Below are 13927 nucleotides of genomic sequence, written 5' to 3' on the forward strand. Positions count from 1 at the left end.
TTCTAACTACGAGGCTCTCTAAAATAACGAACTCACCGCGTTTTACAATACCGCTGCTAATTCAGCAGACTTGAAGCTCACTGGAACGATTACCACTACTTCCCGCCGAGCACATAGGCCGCAACGCGGGGTTCTTCAATTCTCGCTAACTACCTCCGCGCTCGTGCAGTAAGAATATCACACCGAACTCGTTTCCTTCTATTTAAATCAGAATACTTCCGCTGATAATTTGAATCCTTGCGCGTTCTACTCAAATTTACATATTCTGGCATTGGCAGTTCCAGGGGAAAGTAAGGCTTGACAGGAAAGATAGTTTAAACTTAAATGTTAGTTAAAATAAATATAAACCCTACAAGTTTTAATAAAAAAAGAGACTTCTATTAACTTAGATACATTTACTTTTTCTCTGTGCAAAAAAAAGTCTTATAATGTAGTGTTTAAAGATAAAAAACTGAATACGGATCAATTTATTTGTATTTTTTATGACATGTTTATATTGAATTACATAAGTTATGAGGTATTTTATTCTTCCTTTACCCAAGCCTTCCAGGTATAAATGGAAGCATACTCGACGCGTGTTCGAGAGATCCAGATTTCGAGTTCCGACAAGAGCATTCTTCATTTTTCACGTCTTTAGCATAAAAAACTTAATGATTCTACTACTAATGAAGTTACTTTATTTCCTGCGATTATGAAAAGTTTTGGTATTGGTTTGAATCGCAATAGCTTCTTTGTCTTTATACGTACTGAAGAATTTTAGAGTTCAAAATATTTTTCAGATTTATTATATACTCATAATTAATAAACCCACAATAATGATTAAGAATAACTTTAAAGAACATAAAAAATATGTTGATAATACTTCGGCTTGGTTTCATTATTTATATTTTATATGATGAAAAGAATATCGTGGCACAATGTAAAAAATGTTCAAGAGTTATTAAAGTGAATGGAGGAAGTATAAGCGGACTCCATACACAATTAAAAACTAAACTGGATACAAATTTGTTAAAAAGGGAATAATCTAATTGCGGTGAAGATACAAATTTAAGCACAGTTTCTAATCCCAAGCCATCAGAGATTTTAGATTATTTTGAAAAAAAAAAAAAAAAAAAAAAAAAAGATAATTTGGATGAAATTCTAAGTAAAATGACAGCATTAGATGGTTTGCTCAAATACTGTAGATATAGAAACTTCTGATTCCGATTTTGAAGATAATGAGAGTGAGAGAGATACTGACAATGAAGATAATGTCAAATGGGATTGTTTGAAGAAGATATTGCTAATGAGGATGAAATATTAACTCATCAAGAATTACATCCTATAATTAATAAGGTTAAAAAAATCGTTAAGATATTTAAACGTTCGGAACGATATTTGAAACTGGAAAATTCAATCCAAAAAGGAATAATCGACTTATATCTACAAATTAATTTTTTCGTTAGTGAATTCGACTTAATATCCAAAACTGTATCACCTCTACTTCCAATAAAACTGGCTGTGGAGGCATTATCTCGGAGAGATTCCAATTTATTAACAGATAATGCAACAATAAATTTTATGTTGCAGTCACTGAAAGAACAGCACACATCACTATCTGAAGAATTATATATTACATTGAAAAATCGCACAGAAAAGACATACCGAATTAGAAAAGGTCTTACGGTATTTACATAATTATAATGATTTTAAAAATGAAAATAAAAAAGAAGAAAAGAGACTAACTAAATCAAATTTTATCAAGTTTATAGTAAATTTTCTTAAAATATTTTACCCACAAACCTATCCACATTCGAAAGAATTCGGTACAGTTTTTCAAGGTGATGATGACACTAATGTCGATATCGATAGTGAAAAGGAATTGTTTCTTGAATAAAAATTAGAATTAATGATAACTAAAAAAGTTTCAACAAACCAAAATAAAATAGAGAAATCAATTATATCCAAAATCATCCGACGAGAAATCGATGTATTTGAAGATCAGGGATTTAGTGGAAAAAGTATCTCGCGCATTGCTAACAGTACTACCAATTAGTGTAGATGCTGAGAGAGCGTTTACGACGGCTGGTAATTTTTGCACAAAATTAGGTTCCAGGTTTAATGACGGTACAGTTGATGCATTATGTTTATTAAGATCACATTTCATGTAGGCTTAGGCGTAACTGAAAATAAGTGTAATAAATTGTTTATATTTAAAATTACTATAATACAGTAAGCGAATTCTCCCAATTATTAAAACGATAAAGAACGTCGCAGTCTCTCATACTTGTATTTCATACAGCTTCAGTATTTTCAAAGATTTTTAAGCTTCAACATTTATACAAATAAAAAAGGATTTTTTAAAAATTTAAATTAATACTCTGGAACATATCAATTTTATCATACTGACAAATTAATATTTTGCTACATAACGACATTATCCCTTACATACCAGTAACTAGACAATTTTCATTATTTTTTTAAAGTTTTAAAATTCACATTAATGAAAAACAGGTTCTTAAATTCCTAAATCACATCATAGTGTCTGTAGGCAGGCATACTAGAATTCTACACATTAATAAATAAAAGAATCTAATTTCTGAAAATGAAAGAAAATATTATAAGAAAATAAATGCTACAAATTTGGAACACTAAGCAATGCTTCACATACACACACACATATTATCAAAGAACTCATATTATCAAGTGCAATTACGATAGCAAACACTACGAATTATGATAATGAGGTAAAAGTTACTTATAGGGTCAAAGTTTACAGTTTTGCTACTGTTGAGTACATGGTCGGGCTATCGATATATATCGTAAGTCGGAAAGCATTATAAACATATCAAAACCATAAAATTAAAAATACAATTTAAATGAACAATGATGTCTTAAATATAATTCACAATTAAAACAACAATTTAAATTTAAAATACACAGGCGATATGTTAAACATTGCATATAAAATACGTTACATTACAGCTCGGCATCAGACACTGTCTCGTTTTCCCTTGTACACAAACATTCGTATTCGCTCGAAAAACATCAAAGAATTGCATAAACTCGGTGTCCATGTACACATCCATCTATTTTCACCTTAAAAATATCAGAGAATTGCACAAACTAGGCATTGCGCACTACATACGCTTTGCCACGTACACATCGATCTATTTTCACTTAAAAAAACATCCGAGAATTGGAAAAAATAGGCACCCCGCACAACCTCGGCATTGCGCACTACATTGGCTCTGCCCATGCACACATTGATCAATTTTCACTTAAATGTCCGAGAATTGCACAAACTAGGCACCGCGCACAACCTCGGTATTGCGCACTACATTGGCTTTGCCCATGTACACATCGATCTATTTTCACTTAAAAAAACATCCGAGAGTTGCACAAACTAGGCACCGCGCACAACCTGGGCATTGCGCACTACATTGGCTCAGTCCATGTACACATCGATCTATTTTCACTTAAAAGAACATCCGAGAATTGCACAAACTTGCCACCGCACACAACCTCGGCATTGCGCACTACATAGCTCAGTCCATGTACACATCGATCTATTTTCACTTAAAAAAAATCCGAGAATTGCGCAAACTAGGCACCGCGCATAACCTCGGTATTGCACACGACATTGACTTTGCCCATGCACACATCGATCTATTTCCACTTAAAAAAAGAACATCAGTTAATTGCACAAACTAGGCACCTTGCACAACCTCGGCATTGCGCACTTCATTGGCTCTGCCCATGTACACATCGATCTATTTTCACTTAAAAAAAAAATCCGAGAATTGCACAAACTAGGCACCGCGCACAATCTCGGCATTGCGCACTGCATTTGTTTTGCCCATGTACACATCGATCTATTTTCACTTAAAAAACATCCGAGAATTGCACAAACAAGGCACATCGCACAACCTCGGCATTGCGCACAACATTGGCTCTGTCCATGTGCACATCGATCTATTTTCACTTAAAAATAACAACCGATAATTGCACAAACTAGGCACCGCGCACAACCTCCGCATTGCGCACTACATTGGCTCTGCCCATGTACACATCGATCTATTTTCACTTAAAAAAGCATCCTAGAATTGCACAAACGAGGCACCGCGCACAACATCGGCATTGTGCACTTTATTGGGTTCGCCCATGTACACATCGATCTATTTTCACTTAAAAAAACATCTGAGCATTGCACAAACTAGGCACCGCGCACAAACTCGGCATTGCGCACTACATTGGCTTTGCCCATGTATATACCGATTTCTTTTCACTTAAAAATCAGACAGTGAATAAATTCTGTATTGCTCATATACTAAGAAATCTGCTTTCACTTAAAAGAAATCGGAGAATTGCAGAAACTTGCGCATAACTCCATTGATTCGCGTTGTAATAAAAATTTTTCCCAGAAAAATTTATCTTACTACAGGCGAACCAAGATCCTATCCTATTTGATTTCTCAGCCCTACACTTCTTGCATCTCCAACTACTACCATTCGATGACTTTTTCTCACTAACTAACCAGCATGGTATTTTACATTTTTCACAACAAACGTTATCCTTCAATAATCGACAATCCATCAAAAATCCTGTAAAAAGTTCCTACTCTCTTGTTAATTCATACATAAAATATCTGTTTCCAAACTTTTATGCTTGTTTGAAAACTCCCACCTTAAATTTTCCTTTATAATCTCCTGATACTTAATTACAACATCACTATCAGCAGTTTTAGAGCAAGCAATAACTAAATGCAAAAATATCACTTCCAAAGTAGCCAAAAAATATATATACAAAATAGTATTCACGGTATCTGAGCGTTAAACAATCGCCAATAACAGTGTTACGAATTGTGTATTTAGATATTAATTTTAGTAGAATTCTAATTTAAAATGTCGTATTTCCCTCTGCAACGCCGCGTGAGAATTTTAAGAGAAATCTATACCGGAAAAGTAAGAATACAGGGCACGTGCATTAAACTTTGAGTAAACAGATATCTCGGTAATTTGTATTGAAATTGAATAAATGTAACTGACTACTATATTAGATGTAACCGTAATTCCATCCTCTTGTTTACATTGCGTTTGGCGAATAGTATGGATTACCAGATCATATCATTTATCGCCGCTCTTGGCTATATGTTTTGTTTAAAATTTCTGGGTGGGCTATACTGAAGCTGTGCCTAATTAAATTACGGAATTTATAAGATTTATCGCTTTCTTAAAGATCAAGCGCTGAAATATTTTATACTGTTTTAACATTTTATCTTTAGCGTTTTGAACGAGTATATTACATTCTCATACATTTATCATTCTCGTTACTTAATAAATATTGTCATTCAGCGCGGTCTAGTAAGTAACCGATATTCAGAATGCTGCCATCGAACAGAATAAAAGGTTTTTAACTTATCCTTCAAATTTTAACTGTACAACAAACTGAACAATTCAAAATCCTTAAACGTAGTTTTCTATAGATATGTTTGCATTTTATTTTTAATTATCTAGCTGATTGATATATATCGAAATATATTTTTATATATACAGTAATGCACATTTTTATACGTACCCAAATGATACAAATAAGCCTTTGCAGAATTATAATAAATAATGAAGAAGCTTCAGATCCCATATATCAATACCCCTCAATAAGTACAGAATTGTTCGTTATTTTTTACTCTTATGCAAAATATATCTCATTAGTAATACTGAATCTCCATAACAAACATCATAAAAGATATCTGAAGTTCAATTTAAGTTGAATTTTATCTTATTTCAAAAGAGAGAAAAAATTAAAAAAGGGGTATATACAGGTATTTAAAATATTTAAAATATTAATTAAATATATACAGTATTAAATAAATCACAAAAATTAAATATATTTAAATATATATAATTAAGAGCGAATGGCACATACGCACGTTAAGAAACAAATGGAATAAAGTTAATTACTTTAGAACCTGTAAACAGGCTACAATTTTGTTTTCTGAAACACACGAACCTAATTATTCTTGATTGCTTGTTAGTTAAAAATAAATCTTATTAGTTGGAAAACATTGATAAGAAAATAAACTTAAAAAGGACCTTTTGCTAGTAAACGTCACAAAAGTTTAATTAAATTCGAGCTTTCGCTCGTCAGAAGCACTTGTTTTCACTATTCAAATGGTAAAAAGTGTTTAAAATTTCAATTACTTTATTAGAACTTCAAAAAAGAGGTAAGCAATGCAATATGGCTTAGATATGCAACTTCCAGATTAGGAAAAGTAATCAAACTGAAAAGAATTTTTCAAGAAATTTAATTACTCAGGAAAGGTATTTTTTTAACTAGTTTATCTCAGAGATCTCAAATCAACGGCGCAGATCAAGATACAGTTTCATGCGATCCGCGAATGCACTTGCACAATATACATGTCAGTTTATATATCCGCGAATATACATGTCAGTTTTGCATCAATGTCATAAATACATTGCTGCAAAGTCTCCCAGACGGTATAGTGGTTAGGGGAGCCTACTGAGGTACCGAAGGGCTCAGGTTCGAATCCCGGAAAAGACATGCATATTTGTAAATGTCCGTGAGAAGCACTCTAAATATGCGGCTACCCGAAAGTTCTTTTGCGTGGTTTGGTGCAAGAGGAGAAGTGTGGGAGACTGCCGGACCACGCCCGGAGTGCTCTTCCTCAAAATTGGGGTGGTAAATAATCTCCAACTTCTCTTCGGAGTAGGCTCTGGCAGCCACTCTTCCACGTAATATGGACACGATGACAACAACAACGTTGCAAGGATTTCAAGACTTTAGCTATTTAAAGTCTGAGCTTATGTTATTTTCATTACGATTAAATGAACTTAAATAACGCACTAATATATCTATAAATTAATATATAAAGTGGTGTAAATCTTATTCAAAGATTTCAAGATACAGATTTGATTAACTTTTATTCGTATTTCTCAAACAATTACGCTCAGTTACGAATTTTTGCACAAAGAATAATCGCTTTGCTTGAGAATATATTTGTATGTATACAGCTTTTTATCGCAGTTCAGATGAAAATATAAGAGAAGATAACCAACTGATGAGCATCTACAATCCACGAGGATAATATCTATTAATTTTTCTTTTTTTAAGTTTTTAAACTTTATCAAAATCGAAACAACATCAAGCGTCAGACTATATAAAGACTAAAATCCTGTCCGTCATACGAAACGACCGCTGTTCTAGATACTATAAATTGTAATTAAAATGATTTGTGCAAAGGTGTCTGCTAATTGAAACTGAATGCCCCAGGGCAGGCGGCAAGGACTCCCCTTTTCTTACTGCCCACGGGGTTTCCCCCTTCTACTTGCTTAATTGCTTAACGCGCAGTGCAATGAACGAAACCACTGGCGGAACATTTCTTAAGAGCCACCGCTAGCTCAATAAATAAAGGTGATTTAAATAAGAAAATGTTAATTCACAAAGATCTCTTTGCACACAACAATTCTTGTGTAGATCTTTCCATCATTTTTAAGCTCGCTTGCAAAAGACCATCAATAATTTTTAATTTTACGTCCGTTCTTTCACAAACTCTTGCGTTCAGTTGTAAACAAGTTCAAAAACAAATGATCGTTAATGCAAACAAATGTTCACGTTCCCCTTGACGCGCTCAATTTGTGTTCAGCTGAAAATTCTGTTTAAAATACAATGTCTGAATAAAATCGAGCAAAATTTTAAACGATTTACGCGAAAGGATATTTAGCATAGAAGTTTGGGTAAATCTACTTGATGAGATGTATTACGCACAACTCGTTCGTCTCCTTTAATTTCTCAACGTTTGCAAGTTTCTAGGTAATTCATATATAAATATAATTAAATGCATAATAAGCAACAATTGTATGAATTAAAATATTTTAATGTTCTTAAATACCATGATAATTTAATTAAAACAATGATAAATGCATGTATGGTATCAGTGTAGGGCTATTTCAATGCCGTGGCATCTTCTCCCCATTGGCTAGTACAGTTACCCAAGCAACCAATAAACTACCGGCAAGAAACATACACTTAAGCGGCATATATATATAAGAAGTTTAAAATATTTTTACGGATTTTGTATTTATTTAACTGTTTTTAGTAGATTTTGTAATTAAAATTATTTTATATTCTCGTGCAATAAAGCACGACACTTTTTTGAAGGAAAAGCTACGCCGGAAAAATTAAAATACAGGAGCAGGCGCATTTAACATTTTAATAAATTGATATCTCATAATTGTTCTCTTTTCTACCCAGAAAAATAAAAAAAAATACGAGAATTTTCTCGTGCAGGATTATAAAAGCCAAAGAAAAACATCTTAATTCAGTTGTTTTCTTAGTTCTTGCTATTGATTGTAGCGAATTCGCGCTGAGATCGGATTAGCTTTCTCTGTTTTGAATTGTGTTCGGTAAAAGGTAAAACGTTTTAGTAGTCTAAAATGTAACTACTGTGAGATATTGAGATATTGTACAAATATCTCTGAGGAAATTTCAGCATTTGTTTTATTTGTTGTGATAAGAATAAATTTTATTCACTTTTCATCGGACTTGTGAATTCAATTTATTACGAATCCGTACGCCACAAAAGTGTAAAGAAATAAAAATATAAAGAATTTTAAAATTATTTACATACAAACAACCTCTTTTTATGTATTTTTATCTATTTGTCGAAGAAAAATTTAATAAATATGAGAAAGTGACACAACTGTCATTATTTTTTCTAAAGTTTTTTTCCACTTGATAAATTTTATCCGAAAACTTAGAAAGTTTCCAGAATTTGTTTATTTCTAGTTTAAATTAAAGAAAATTATTTAATGATTAATTAAACATGTTAGAATCTTTTGAAAGAAATGTTAGTCTGGAAATTTATCACTTAGCTGTCAGTATGTTTGAACTACAAAGTGGAACTAAAAACTTTCTTGTAAGCATCAATGATGGTACGACAGGATAAAAATGTCTTGTAGGTAATTAAAACACAATAACACACCGAATAAATACTAATTCAGAAGTCAAACAACAAAAATCAGCGTTATATTTAAAAAATTTTCACAGGACTAGTTTCGATGGTTTTACCGAACCATCATCTTCAGCTGCAAAACCGCAAATGAACAAGATAGGAAATAATGTTTAGATAAGATAAGAAAGCCTGGACAAGAATAAGCAAGTGGCGCCATCTGTTGGCGAAACCAGAACTAAAACATAATTTCTCTAAAAGCCGAAGGCAAATTTGGATTGGAATTAGGATCGTTAACTAGAACAGAAAGATTTTTATGAATGTGAAATGCCTCTAGAAAATCCAGTTCTCCAATGGAAGATGTTTTTTGAATAATTTTGGCAGCAGAAAAATTGAAAGTGTGATTTTCGGACCAACAATGCTGAGCAACAGAAGACTTCTGTGTTTCCTTTTTTCTAACATATGCCTCATGTTCTTTGACGCGAAATTTTAAGGCTCTCTTAGTTTGGCCAATGTAAATTAAACCACACTGGCAAGGAATCCTATAAATACCCCAGGAATTCATATCCGGAATGGGGTCCTTGAGTATAGAAGTTGGAATTTTATTGATGGGAGAGTAAACAACCCGAAAGTTAAATTTCTGCAAAATATGTGCAACTTTATAGCTAATTGATGGAAAGAAGGGAATGACAACAGAATTTTTATAATCTCCTAAAATAAGAGTGTGGCTTTTAGTGTGTTGAGATGAGAATTTTTTAACTGCTTGATTAATAATGTTGGGTGAAAATCCCCTGTCAATAGCTGTTGCTTTTAAATAATTTAGTTCTTCATCAAGGGCTAGTTTGGAGGAGCAAACTTGAAGAGCACGGAAAACATAGGAATAAAATGAAGCTAACTTTTGTTTAGTCGGATGACATGATTTAAAGTGTGGTGGAAGGCAAACCGATGAAGGTTTACGGTAAACTGTAGTACTGAAGTTGGATATGTTACGTGTGACCAGAATGTCGAGAAACGGAAGAGAATTGCAAGTCTCAAGTTCAAAAGTGAACTGAATAGCAGGATCAATAGAATTCATTGTTGAAAGAACTTTATTCAAATCATCTTTATTACCTTCAAACAGGGTAAAAGTATCGTCTACGTAGCGGAACCATGCCGGGAATTTTAAAGTTTCAAACAATTTTGATTCATAATAATGCATGTAGATATCAGCCAGGATGGGACTGAGGGGGCTTCCCATGGCTAATCCCTCAGTTTGCTTGTAATATTTATTTTGGAAAATAAAATGTGTTTGTTTCAAACAGAGTTGAGTGAGAGAAATTAGCTCATCAATTTCGATGCAAGAGAAATGAAATTCGCGAAGTCTGGTTTCTAGACATCTTAATGCACCCTCCACTGGGACATTGGTGAATAATGATTTTACATCAAAAAAAACCATGAGTAAATTACGAGGAGAAATGTTTTTAACCTTTTTTACAAACTCTATTGAATTTTTTATGGTGTAAATGTTATTGTCTAATAGAGTGGAAAATCTAGAAATTAAATATTTAGCTAATGGATACGAGGCAGTACCTAAATTTGATACAATAGGGCGGAAAGGAATACCACTTTTATGAATTTTGGGAAGAGCATATAATCTGGCACAATTCGCAACAGATGGGATAAGTGAATGTTTTAAGTTGCTTGAAATGATTTGCGAAGATTTGATCGCAGTTTTTATTTTGGATAAGTCCGAAGGTGAAGGATCTTTAGGGATAGGATTATATGGTCCTTCGTTTAAGAGCTTAGTGACACCATCGATGTAAGTGTTCTTATCCATGACGACTATCTGGCCACCTTTGTCGGCCTTTGAAATGACAATATCCGGGTTAGAATGAATCTCGCGCATTGTAGCTCTTTCTCTCGCTGTTAGATCGATGGCGTCACTAAACTCTTAAACGTAGGACCATATAATCCTATCCCTAAAGATCCTTCACCTTCGGACTTATCCAAAATAAAAACTGCGATCAAATCTTCGCAAATTATTTCAAGCAACTTAAAACATTCACTTATCCCATCTGTTGCGAATTGTGCCAGATTATATGCTCTTCCCAAAATTCATAAAAGTGGTATTCCTTTCCGCCCTATTGTATCAAATTTAGGTACTGCCTCGTATCCATTAGCTAAATATTTAGTTTCTAGATTTTCCACTCTATTAGACAATAACATTTACACCATAAAAAATTCAATAGAGTTTGTAAAAAAGGTTAAAAACATTTCTCCTCGTAATTTACTCATGGTTTCTTTTGATGTAAAATCATTATTCACCAATGTCCCAGTGGAGGGTGCATTAAGATGTCTAGAAACCAGACTTCGCGAATTTCATTTCTCTTGCATCGAAATTGATGAGCTAATTTCTCTCACTCAACTCTGTTTGAAACAAACACATTTTGTTTTCCAAAATAAATATTACAAGCAAACTGAGGGATTAGCCATGGGAAGCCCCCTCAGTCCCATCCTGGCTGATATCTACATGCATTATTATGAATCAAAATTGTTTGAAACTTTAAAATTCTCGGCATGGTTCCGCTACGTAGACGATACTTTTACCCTGTTTGAAGGTAATAAAGATGATTTGAATAAAGTTCTTTCAACAATGAATTCTATTGATCCTGCTATTCAGTTCACTTTTGAACTTGAGACTTGCAATTCTCTTCCGTTTCTCGACATTCTGGTCACACGTAACATATCCAACTTCAGTACTACAGTTTACCGTAAACCTTCATCGGTTTGCCTTCCACCACACTTTAAATCATGTCATCCGACTAAACAAAAGTTAGCTTCATTTTATTCCTATGTTTTCCGTGCTCTTCAAGTTTGCTCCTCCAAACTAGTTCTTGATGAAGAACTAAATTATTTAAAAGCAATAGCTATTGACAGGGGATTTTCACCCAACATTATTAATCAAGCAGTTAAAAAATTCTCATCTCAACACACTAAAAGCCACACTCTTATTTTAGGAGATTATAAAAATTCTGTTGTCATTCCCTTCTTTCCATCAATTAGCTATAAAGTTGCACATATTTTGCAGAAATTTAACTTTCGGGTTGTTTACTCTCCCATCAATAAAATTCCAACTTCTATACTCAAGGACCCCATTCCGGATATGAATTCCTGGGGTATTTATAGGATTCCTTGCCAGTGTGGTTTAATTTACATTGGCCAAACTAAGAGAGCCTTAAAATTTCGCGTCAAAGAACATGAGGCATATGTTAGAAAAAAGGAAACACAGAAGTCTTCTGTTGCTCAGCATTGTTGGTCCGAAAATCACACTTTCAATTTTTCTGCTGCCAAAATTATTCAAAAAACATCTTCCATTGGAGAACTGGATTTTCTAGAGGCATTTCACATTCATAAAAATCTTTCTGTTCTGGTTAACGATCCTAATTCCAATCCAAATTTGCCTTCGGCTTTTAGAGAAATTATGTTTTAGTTCTGGTTTCGCCAACAGATGGCGCCACTTGCTTATTCTTGTCCAGGCTTTCTTATCTTATCTAAACATTATTTCCTATCTTGTTCATTTGCGGTTTAGCAGCTGAAGATGATGGTTCGGTAAAACCATCGAAACTAGTCCTGTGAAAATTTTTTAAATATAACGCTGATTTTTGTTGTTTGACTTCTGAATTAGTGTCTTGTAGGTATTTAAGATAGGAAATAAATGTAAATTTGAATTTTTTTCTTCACTTGATAATTATTATTGTTAGTGCATGTTGTGATAAATATATAGAAAGGCAAATATAAAATTTAATTAAAATATTTTTTACTTAAATAAATAATAATAAATAATAAATAATAAAAAAATTCTTTCGGTCAAAAAGAGAAGACAGTTCTGTCCTGTCAGCTGTTTTCTGATCTTGCATTGGGCCCACGTGCAGTTTGTATATAAAATCATTGACAATCCTATTGCAATTTTTGTTGTTTCATATACAGAGAGTAGAATGAAATAATATTCTCCTAAACTTCAATAAAGGTTTTAACGTATTATTTTCCCGCTATACCTTGAGTTTCATTACATACGCTTTTGCATAATATGCTTGAGAAGAATATTTATAAGTAGATATATACGGATAAACTATAAAGGTAAAAAATATTCTGTATATTTGGTTTTTTAAAGATAGTAAGGGCGGGTATTTTAGGCAGGTAAATAATCAGATTATACCATAACAAAAACTTGGAATTCTTCCTCTTAAAATGTCGTAATTAATCATTTATTATAAGAACTCATTTCCAAAGTAGACAAAAATTATATTTTTTCTCGCTCTGCAAGATTTCTTCCAAAGAAAATCCAGAGGCTTTGTGGAAAATTAAACATTTTTTTTCATCTCGTCTAAGGAGGCGTGTTGTTTTTGTTTAAGGTATAAAATCTTTTCATCCCGAAATAAAATCAGTAGTCATGATCATGCAAATATTTTAAAATAAAATCAGCAGACATGAAACCGATGGACAGGAAGAATAGAAAGAATCTAAAAGCTGTTTTCGCAATTAAAAAAATCATTGCGCGAAATCTAAGTATTTTATTTTATCTTTCATGCATCTTCACGCATATCGCCTTCTTAGAGTGTAACCATACGGAATTTAACTTATATTTCAACTGTTTATTATAAAACCTAGTTTGTTTTAGAATCGTTGTAATCCAGGGAACATAAAACTGCAAAAGAAGAAAAAATATTTTAATCCGTACAGTGTGCTGCTACTGCTCGCTTTGAAATCGTTGAGTTTCTTAATAAATTTTTTAAAATTTAAAATATATAATAAAATACAAGCACCCCCCAAAAAATGTGAAGGGTTTCAAATTTTAAATTACGTCTAAAGGGACTTTTTTTAAAGTTTTGTGATATTTACTAAATATCATGTTCTTTGCACTTAAACCATAAAATTCAGTTCAGTAGCAATGTCGCAAAATAATTTCAAAATGAGCATATCTTTAGAATTTCCGATACACAG

The 13927-nt window shown here is 32.8% G+C and overlaps 1 long non-coding RNA gene across 1 annotated transcript in view; it reads right to left on the minus strand.

The window, feature by feature from the left end:
• LOC118189778 (uncharacterized) overlaps nucleotides 1-13927 on the minus strand; it is a 675101-nt gene that overhangs the window by 302681 nt on the left and 358493 nt on the right. The window lies entirely within an intron of this gene.

Source organism: Stegodyphus dumicola, chromosome 10, assembly GCF_044657685.1.
Source record: "Stegodyphus dumicola isolate Sdum_Otavi_A_Nest chromosome 10, ASM4465768v1".
In the NCBI taxonomy this organism is placed as follows: domain Eukaryota; kingdom Metazoa; phylum Arthropoda; class Arachnida; order Araneae; family Eresidae; genus Stegodyphus; species Stegodyphus dumicola.